We start from the raw sequence: 11,099 nt of genomic DNA, 5'->3' as shown, positions 1-11,099 counted from the left end.
AAATCTTATTTTACATATTATTTCATAATCACTAGTAAGTTTTTATCAGATTATTTTGTAATCTATCATTATAGTTTAGTCATATTAATGCTTTATATAATCACTAAGCAAAACAAGACTATCTCAAAACTTGATGGCTGGAATAGAAATATGAAATATTTAAAGGAGGAAATTACCTCACTGGTGAAAACTAAGGAGTTTCTCACCAAATCTTAAGTTTCATGAGCTATATTTCTGTACATATTTTCATTCTTATATCAAAGTTGCAATGTCAGAAGTGCAGGAAATGTGCCCACATCACAAGTGAGAGACTAGAGTCTTATGAAGACATATTCAGGTTACATAGCTAGGAAGGCTTTTTGTGTCTAAATCTGCTGATTGTATTAACATCTTGCTGCTTTGGTTGGAAAATAGTTGTTTTTTTCTTTTGAAAATAGGTTTTTATTTAGTAGTCTCCTGACATCTGTTCTAGAATATGTGTTTTGATACACATTGGATTTTTTTGAAGGATCTAATTGATAGAGATAATTGTTGGAAAGGAAAAATGTTTTTATGAACCAGAAATGTGACATGTCATAATGATATCTCTTTCTATATATATGTCTGTATGCATGTGAGTGTCTATGTGCATGTGTGTATCTATGTATACATATATTTCTGTATTATATATGTATATGTGTAAATATATGTAGGTATATAGAGCAAGGCATACTTGAAGGAAATATACTAAAATGTTAAGAGAAGCTCTCTTTGAAGTGGAATTATAAATGATTTTTCTTCTTTTCTTCCTTGCATTTTACACATTATCTAAAGTGAATATGTATTATTTTTGTAACCAGGAGAAATAAAGATTCTTTTAAAAAATTAAATAAAACAAATCAAGTATGTTTTCCTATGCTATATGGTGCATGTTCTTTTTTTGTACTCAAGACAAACAGTCTACATTTGCATATTGGACAGAAGTGCCTTTGTCTTACATTTCTTGAACCCATTTATCTATTAAAGCTGTATAAGCCAGGATAAGTCAGTTAGTTATCCATTACTATTCTGTTTGTTTTCACTGTATTTATCTCTGAACTTTGATAGGAAAGTATGATAATGTTGCCCCTGAAAGTCACATGATAATTTCATTTTAGGCCAGTTGAGTCTTAAAAATAAGTAAAATAGTGACCAATAAAATATAGACAAATTGTTTTAATTCTTGTTTTGTAAGATTAGGACTGTGTGATAGTTAGTTTTATGTGTCAGTTTGGCTAGGCTATAGTACCCAGTTATTTAATTAAACACTAATCTATGTATTTCCATGAAGATATTTTGGTTAACATCTATAATCAGTTGACTTTAAAAAGTAAAAGACATGACCCTGGATAATGTAGGTGGGCCTCATCCAATCAGTTGAAGGTCTTAAGAGCAAAACTCAGGTTTTCCAGAGAATTTATGCATCAAGACTATAACATCAGGGTGCCTGGGTGGCTCAGTTGGTTAAGCGTCTGTCTTTGGCTCAGGTCATGATCCCAGGGTCCTGGGATTGAGCCCCACGTTCAGCTCCCTGCTCAGGGGGGAGTCTGCTTCTCCCTCTCCCTCTGCCCCTCCCCGCCCCGCTTGTATTCTCTCTCTCAAATAAATAAGTAAATAAATAATCTTAAAAAAAAAAAGACTATAGCATCAACTCATGCCTGCCAGCCTTACACATTTTGGACTTGCCAAACCCCATAATTATGTGAACTAACTCCTTTAAATCTCTATTTATCTATCCATCATCTATCTGTCTCTTTTATTGATTGATTCTGTTTCTCTAGAGTATGATGGTAGAGAAAGTTTCCATTGTCTAAGAAAATACATGTATTATCATGATCTAAATGTTGCCAGAGATGTGAACATTAAAAGTGCTTCTGGTAAGACCTTAGAAGAAAGTGGGAAAATGTTATTGTGACTTATAAAATGGCAGAAAATTTAGCCAGATTATGTTCTACTGTTGGATGGAAAATAGAACATATAAAGTGATGAACTTGGATATTTAGTTGAGGGGATTTCCAAGCAAAGTGTGGAAAGTGTGGCCTGGTTTCTCCTTGCTGTCTATAGTAAAATGTAGGCGGAAAGAGAGAAATTGAGGATGGAACTGGTAAACAAAAAAGGACCAGGATTTGAGGATCTGAAAAATTCTCAGCCTGTGCATATTGCCGCAGATGCCAAGGTGTGCTCTGGAGAAAAGGCCCCGGGTGAAACTGAACAATCTTTTTGAAGAGATTAGATATATGACTTATGGATCCACTTAACCTGGCTTATATCCAGGTTCTCATCCATATATGATTTAAATGATGAGATTTGGGACTTTTTGAGTTGATATTTATTTGAGATTTTTGGACTTAGAGTTGAAATGAGTTGAGACTTCTGGGGAAGTTGGAATGGAGTGACTGTACTTTGCACGTGGGATGAACATACATTTTTGGAGGCTAGCAGGTAGACTAGTGCACTTCCAAAATTCATATCCACCTGGAATCTCAGAATGTGATCTTATTTGGGGTGAAACTGAACAATCTTTTTGAGGAGATTAGATATATGACTTATGGATCCACTTAACCACTTCAACAGAAGCTAGAAATAGGGATGGAGTTATCCAGGAAAAGTTTATGAAGGGGTGAAACTGAACAATCTTTTTGAAGAGATTAGATATATGACTTATGGATCATAAGTTCCACAGACCTGAGGAACAAAGCATGGACACAGAGTCTTATTCCCTTGAAAGGTGTCCATAGGCTGAAACCTATTGGAATTTGCCCTGCTGGGTTTTGAACTTGCGTGAGACAAGTGACCCTTTTATTCCTTCCATTTTCCTCATTTTGGAAAGGGAATGCTTATCTATGCCTGTCACACCATTTTTAAAATTTATTTGTTGATTTTTTATACATTTTTAAATTTGAGTATAGTTAACACACAATGTTATGTTAATTTCAGGTGTCCAATATAGCTATTTGACAAGTTAATACGTTATGCTCACCACAAGTGTAGCTACCATCTGTCACCATACAACATTATTACAGTATCACTGACTATATTCCGTATGCTGTGCCTTTTATTCATGTTACTTATTTATTCCTTAACTAGAAGCCTGTATCTCCCACTTCCTTTCACCCATTTTGCCCACACTCCCCGCCTCCACCACAACCATCAATTTGTTCTCTGTATTTATAGGTCCAGTTCTGCTTTTGTTTGTTTATTCATTTTTTAAAGATTTTATTTATTTATTTATTTATTTATTTTAAAGATTTTATTTTATTTATTTGACAGAGAAAGACACAGCGAGAGAGGGAACACAAGCAGGGGGGAGTGAGAGAGGGAGAAGCAGGCTTCCCGTGGAGCAGGGAGCCTGATGTGGGGCTCGATCCCAGGACCCTGGGAACATGACCTGAGCTGAAGGCAGACGCTTAACGACTGAGCCACCCAGGCGCCCCAAGATTTTATTTAATTATTTGACAGAGAGAGAGCACAAATGTGGGGAGCAGCAGGGATAGGGAAAAAGTCTCCCCACTGAACAGGGAGCCTGATGCGGGACTCGATCCCAAGACTGCGGGATCATGGCCTGAGCCGAAGGCAGATACTTAATGACTGAGCCACCCAGGTGCCCCTCGTTTTTTTTTTTTTTTTAAAGTAATCTCTACACCTAATGTGGGACTTTAACTTACAACCCTGAGATCAAAAGTCACATGTTCTACCAACTCAGCCATAGGCAGGTGCCCTCATCTGTTTTTTTTAGATTCCACCTGAGTGAAATCATATTGTATTTATCTTTTGTTAGTCTGACTTATTTCACCTAGCACAATAGCCTCTAGGTCCACTTTCTAACATCATACATGAAAATAAACTCAAAAAATGAAAGACCTAAATGTGAGACCTGAAACCATAAAAGTCCTAGAAGAGAACACAGGCAGTAATTTCTTTGAGATCGGCCATACCAACATTTTTCTAGATATGTCTCCTAAGGCAAGGGAAACAAAAGCAAAATAAATTATTGGGGCTATATCAAAATGAAAACCATTTGCACAGCAAAGGAGATCATCAACAACACAAAAAGGGAAACTACTGAATGGGAGAAGATATTTGCAAATGATATATTTGATAAGGAGTTAATATCCAAAATATATAGAGAACTTAAACAACTCAACACCACAAATACAATCTGATTAAAAAATGGGCAGAGGACCTAAATAGACATTTTTCCAAAGAAGACATTCAAATGTCCAAAAGACATGAAAAGATGCTCAACATCACTTATTCTCAGGGCACTACAAATCAAAACCACAGTGAGATATCACCTCATACTTGTCAGAATGACTAGAATCTAAAAGACAAGAAATAGCAAGTGTTGGCGAGGATGTGGAGGAACGAGAATTTTTACACTGTTGGCAGGACCCCCATAGCATTTTAGAGGCAGTTAATTTGTTTTCTAGTTCATAGGTCCACAGATAGTTATTTTGTCCCAGGATGGCTTATATCCAGGTTCTCATCCATATATGATTTAAATGATGAGATTTGGGACTTTTTGAGTTGATGAATTTATTTGAGATTTTTGGACTTAGAGTTGAAATGAGTTGAGACTTCTGGGGAAGTTGCAATGGAGTGACTGCACTTTGCACGTGGGATGAACATACATTTTTGGAGGCTAGCAGGTAGACTCTTGAGAGTTAAATAGTGCACTTCCAAAATTCATATCCACCTGGAATCTCAGAATGCGATCTTATTTGGAAATAGGATCTTTGCAGATGTCCTTAGTTGTTCATACTTGAGTAGGGTGGACCATAAATCCAAAATGACTGGTGTCAGAGACACACAAAGAGAAGATAGCCATATGACCACAGAGGCAGAGATTGGAGTGATTGATCTGCAAGCCAAGAAATAGCAAGGATGGTTGGCAAATACCAGAAGCTAGAAGAGGCAAGGAAGGATTCTTCCCTCGAGTCTTTAGAAGGATCAGAGCCCCGCTGACACCATGATTTCAGACTTCTAGCTTCCAGAATTGTGAGGGAATGAATTGCCATTATTTTAAATTACCCAGTTTGTGGTAGTTTGTTATAGTATCTCTAGGAAACTAATCCAGAATGGTTATGCATTTTAGGTTCATATCTTGGCAAATGGATAGGGAGCAGTAAGAAAGAGAAGGGAAGCTCAGGTTGCTTTTCCTAGCCTGGAAGGCATATTTTCTCACATATATAACCACTACATGTTGGATAGCTTCTTCAGTCACTGCAGTGTCAGTTAAAAGTGAAATGAGTACACTTATCATGGTGAGCATTTTATAATGTATATAATTGTTGAATCACTATGTTGTATACCAAAACTAATATAATATTGTATGTCAACTATATTTCAATTAAAAATTTTTTAATTAAAAAGGAAGCAATTTCTAAAAAATGAAATGAGATATTGAGAACATTTATAGGGTAATTGGTAGCTACATGCTATGTGACTCATTTGCTAATTTGTCCAGACAAAGTAGCTTGGAATGGTATAGTAACACACTGCAAACCTGAGAACTCTCTAGATTTTGAGGAACGCATGTCTTCTCCAACCATCTATAGTTTCAGACCAGAAGAAAAACAAGTTCGGGGCGCCTGGGTGGCTCAGTCGGTTAAGCGTCTGCCTTCGGCTCAGGTCATGATCCCAGGGTCCTGGGATCGAGCCTCTCATCGGGCTCCCTGCTCGGTGGGAAGCCTGCTTCTCCCTCTCCCACTCTCCATGCTTGTGTTCCCTCTCTCGCTGTGTCTCTCTCTGTCAAATAAATAAATAAATAAATCTTTAAAAACAACAACAACAACAAAAAAACAAGTTCTTTGCTGGTATTTAGGTTTCTAATTTTCATTTTATTATTTTCTAACTCCAATTGCTTTTATCACATTTTTAGTCTTGTGGATTCATATATATGAGCTGTGGGGTAGCACACTTGACCACCCATAGAACCTGGTCATTTCTCACTCTGGTCAGTGTATTTGTTCTTGGCAAAATGCAACTTCCTGTTTCAGAGAAAAGGATTTAAAAAGGCTTTTTAAATGGGCTCCTAAGGCTCCTTGAATAGCAAATAGCTTTTAAAAGACAACACTTTAATGGGCTATGGATAACCAGTTCAAAAACAAAAGTATTGAATATCCCTTTAAATGTATATAGGTTTAAAAAGCAAGAAGGGAATAGGTTTGGCAAAGTTTCTTCTCAATTTTACAGAATTCAAAATGTTTGAAAAATTTCTACATACACGCCCATTGTTCAATTTCAAACTGCAAAAAATTTATAAATGACCTGGGGAGATAACAAAGGTGATAGATGCCAATCCAAACAGTATACAGCTTATGCATGGTTGTGCCTGATGGAAATAGTTATTTCTTCTATAAGCTTTTCTCTGTGAAAGGGAAATCGAGAATGATGGGCGCGTAAGGCAGGGAGAAAACGAAGGAGGAAGAGAACCATACTACAGGGATTATCATGGCTTCTCTAAATAGTCACTGGCACTGCTCTATAAATGGAGCCATTTGCTATACATTTTGAATTGCTAATGTTTGGGAGAATAGTGGACAATGGATCTTCGTGTAAACTATAAATTTTATAACAGTGAATTAGCACGTTCGCTTAACAGAAAGTAAACAAATCTTAGTGCAAAATGGATTCAGTGTATAACCTCACTTTTCCACTGCTTAATGAAGTGATGGTGATAAAGCCAAGACAAACAGCTTTATGCTTTATAAGCACAAGGTAAAATACTTCTGTGTTTAATCACTGTGTGGTCAGTGACAGGCTGGTACCTGCTTGGACCAAAGGTTTCTAAATTTGCAGCAACTACTCCTTAGCAACTTGGGTGTTGAACTAACAAATTACTACACTGGCTTTGGAACAGACAAGGAAAAAAAATACACAATGAATTCTGACAAACCCCCAACATCTATTAAGCAACTACTGTGTTCCAGGTACTTGGGGGTATGAAATAATGATAATGAAAAGGAGGCACTTGAATTACCCAGAACTCCACAAAATGTGGGAAAGATAGGTCATGATTATCTCATTTGGGTTTCCCCAGAAGCAGACACTGAGACCAGGATTTGAGGACTATTAGTTTATTCCGAATTGATTCCTGGAAGCCTGGGTAGGAAAGTGAAAAAAGTGAGACAAGGGAAGGCAAGGAAGACAACTAAAGCTAGCCACCACTGTAAGAAACTGGTAATTCTGCCGGGAAATGGTATAGAACACAACCCGATATTAGTCTACCTAAAAGTAAGGGAGATGGGTAGTTATCCTTTAATTCCCAGCCATCATTAGCTAAGGGCTGCTCCTAAGAGCACTTACTCCCTAGCACTTCTGGTTTTTCCTGTACAATCAGGAGAAAGCCTTCAGTTGGAGAGTTGCAGTTTCTTGCAGTAGGATGACCTCAGCGGGTACTGGAGGATACCGGCATGAGGCATCTAGAGCATCTGCTATAATAATCAAGTGGGTAAAGAGTGGTTTGGCAATAAATACCCAAGGAGTTCAGAGGAGAAAGAGGGTATTGTGGGATATAGCAAGAAGGGAGAAATTTATGAAAGGGATTAGGGAATTGATCCAGGTTCTGTAAGGTGGGAGGGGGCACAGTGAACCAGGGTGGTAAAGTGAGTAATTTTAGGGGCTTCTGAAAGCCTGAGCTGCTAATGAAAGAGTGAGAAGAGTCTGTTCAGGAATACCCTGCAATGAAAGCTGAATAGTCCATAATCTACTATCGTTATAGGACTGTAGATACTCAATGTGAAATTTTGAGCAGAGACATGTGAAGTATTTTGGTATGTCAGTCTCCTACTTGTCCCTCAATGTCTATTCTTTCATCTCTCATAGCAATAGAATTTTTAGCTTTTAAAAGCTGAACAAAATACAGATTTGATTCCCGGACTCTCTTGGAGGCGGGTGTGGCCATATGACTAAGACTGACTGTGGGGATGTGAGCAGAAATAACATATGCCATGCCCATGCTTTGCAAAGGCAGTAAAGACTGGACATGTTCTCCCCTTTCACTTCTTTCCTTCATAGTGGCTTGAAAGTGAGCTTGGTGGAGAAGGTCATATGGATAAAGACAGCACTTTGGGAGAGCAGAATATCAAGGCAGATGGAGCCTGAGCCCATAGAAACTTTATGGAGTAGAAGCACATAACATTATTTTGGGTCTTTGTCAACAAGGCTAAACCTATATTCTAACTAGTAGATTAGGGAAATTAATCTGGCAGTAATATTAAGAGTAAAATTTGGAGGTACATGGACTACGTGTGTTGCACATTTATCATGATTCTGTGGTTGGTGTTCTCTGTTGCGCTGAGCTTTTTCATGGTCTGATGCTTACTCTTAGATTGTTACTTCTTTTAGACATCAGTTTTCATATTTACAAACTAATATGGTGACAAGAGTTCCTATAATAATGGAGGGAGCATAAGGACTGATAGCCTGACAAAATGGAGAGAATGTGAATGGAAGGTCTTGGGTAGGTGTGACTTGAATAAGGGAAAGACACTTGAAATAATATCTTGGGAAAATATTAAAGGAGAAATTTCAATGAGTGTGACTCTAAGTTAGCATATTTCTCGATATGTGAATGCTTATATTTGAATGTCAGTTTGAATGTAGAGTAGAGGTATCTGGTTGAGGAAATGAATTGAGTTGGGATGTCTTGTTTGGAGTTACAGTAACAATGATGATTAAGCTGATATCTGGCCATTAATAAATTGTATATCGCTCATTTACAATCTAATCAAATAAAGTAGTCCACATTTGTGTAATGTTGCCAAAGATTAAAATTGGATGTGTATTTATGTTTGGTAGCTGTGTGATGCTGTGTTTAGGGCTCAATTCTTGTCCAGAGGTAACAAAATAGATCATCTACCTTTATCCTAAGGATGGTCCCAGGCCAATGAACAGCAGGGGGGTGCTGCAGAAGGCACTGTCCAAAAACTTAGAAACTATGTTTCACAGAGGAACCAAGCCTTCTCCATACACCTTATGAATTGTACCCCTTAGGCAAGCTTCCTTGGAGTGTTCAGAGAAGGGGTGTCAATGCTGTGAATTGAGCTACATTTTGAGTCTTGTGTCTTTTAGGAATTTCACGTATAACAAAAATTTTCCCAGGGATTATGATCCCTGGTACAGGGTAGGTACTTAAGTAAATGTGTGTGGAATAAATGAACAAAATAATTGACCATAGATTTTGCGCCAACCATCAATACCTGTGTGATAGATTGTTGAGCATCCCACAACTTAGTAATCATGTGCTTATTAGAAACTTGGTTCCCCAGGGGGAATGACAATCCCTTACTTTTGTTCAAGTTTTTTCTCTCTGAGATTCTATGCCCTGTTCCTTGCCCTAATCAGCCTTTTTCTGTAGATCAATATGTACATTCATATTTTTAGCTTTCATTGGGTAGCAATTTTGCAACCCATATGTAATTCATTAGTATGTAAAATTCTCTGCTATTTGAGCCAAAATAATATATAGGCTGTCTGAAAAGTCTGGTAACAGAGGATAAACTTATTTCAAATAGTTTATTAGTTACATTTTCAAATAGCATACTTAATATTCTTTCCCTCAACCTCCAGACACCTTTTTAGGTAAAGTAACTCTAAAGCAATAGGTCTGATCCTTACTCTGAAAAAAGTACAATAAATATACTATTTCCCCCATATTTCCAGAATATTTGTGCTCTCTGGAGTGTACTTATTGTAATTTTGTTTCAGATTAACCATAGAATCATTGCTTTAAATTTAGAGGTACTTCATCTGAAAAGTTATCTGAAGGTTGAAGAAAAACACTGAATATATCTTCTTCTGATAATACAAATATATGCTGTTTAAAAGTAAGACTTTCATGATTTTGCAGAATTTTTGTACATCTTATAATTGATAAGCATCTTGGAAAGTTCATTTAAGTTTTTTGTTATAGATTAGTTAAAAGAGAACAAGTGTTTCAAAACATTTATTTTCAAGTGTCTACCTACAATATATTCAAAAATAAAATATAAAGATTGAGGTTTTGGCTTGATCCAAACTTTACTCTCTGCAAAAAATATTTTAAAAGGAGAGAATAATAAATTTGAAGTAGGAAATAGGGAAAAATGTATAATATTCTCCATCAACAAATCTGTCTTTGCAATATCCCAAGAAGCCAGCAAGTTCCATATGCTCTATAAACCCACTTTACAGGGGAACTTAATGGGTTGGATTTGCAGCAAGTTAAATGAGATTTTTTTTTTTTAACTGATGCAGTTTTCACAGGCTGACGCCCTTCACTGTTTGAGTGAAACCATCTTGGTTTTGAATACTTTGGCACATTTCACCATCAGCCTGTGTCAAATGACCCTGAATTTGAAATGAAAGCACCCTTCAGATCTTCAGTTTGGGTTGGTGTCATAAACAAATCTGAGTTTTGTTCTCATGGCTTACCAAAATCTCTTCCAAACCTTTGATGTATTTATGTCCAAGTTCAAGGATTATATGAGAAACTTTGCACATTTACTTCTTCATTCCATTATGAATGGGCATGAGGCAGAGCCTCTGCCTCGGGCTACTATGCTATCTATATAGTGATGATGGTTCAGGGTTAGAATCTTTGTCTGGGAGCCCCTTTAGATAAAAATTTGCCTTTGTATATGTAAGCCTATCATAGATGTATCAGTCTTAGTGGGGATATGCTGATAGAGTTCGTGATCATTAGCCATGTTCTTGAAAATGACCAGGATTGGTGAATTTCAGATTTCAGAAAAAAGTAGAGATTAGAGAAAATCAATAGAAAGAGTAATAACCTATTAAAAAATTCTAGAAGAAATTTGCTTCAAAAACCAACAAAATAGGTTGGTTAATGTAAAAACCTGCTGGCATGGTTAATCATCCTCCTGAACCACGGCCTTTCCATTTTTGGGGAGCATTTTTCTTTCTCTTGAGGCAGACTTGCTTACAAGTTTTTGTTGTTCAGCCAGCACCTCTTTAAAGGTTTTTGGGCCAGCCCTTACTGGCTTGAAATGTAATATATCTTATACTTGCATTTTCCTCTAGTTTTGTCTACATAAGCCTCAGGGGGAAAATGCTTATATATCCTCCTGACCTTTTAA

This window comes from Leptonychotes weddellii, chromosome 8, assembly GCF_054177405.1.
Source record: "Leptonychotes weddellii isolate Sample4059 chromosome 8, ASM5417740v2, whole genome shotgun sequence".
NCBI lineage: Eukaryota > Metazoa > Chordata > Mammalia > Carnivora > Phocidae > Leptonychotes > Leptonychotes weddellii.
The sequence above is the reverse complement of the archived record's forward strand: the minus strand, read 5'-3'. Positions refer to the sequence as shown.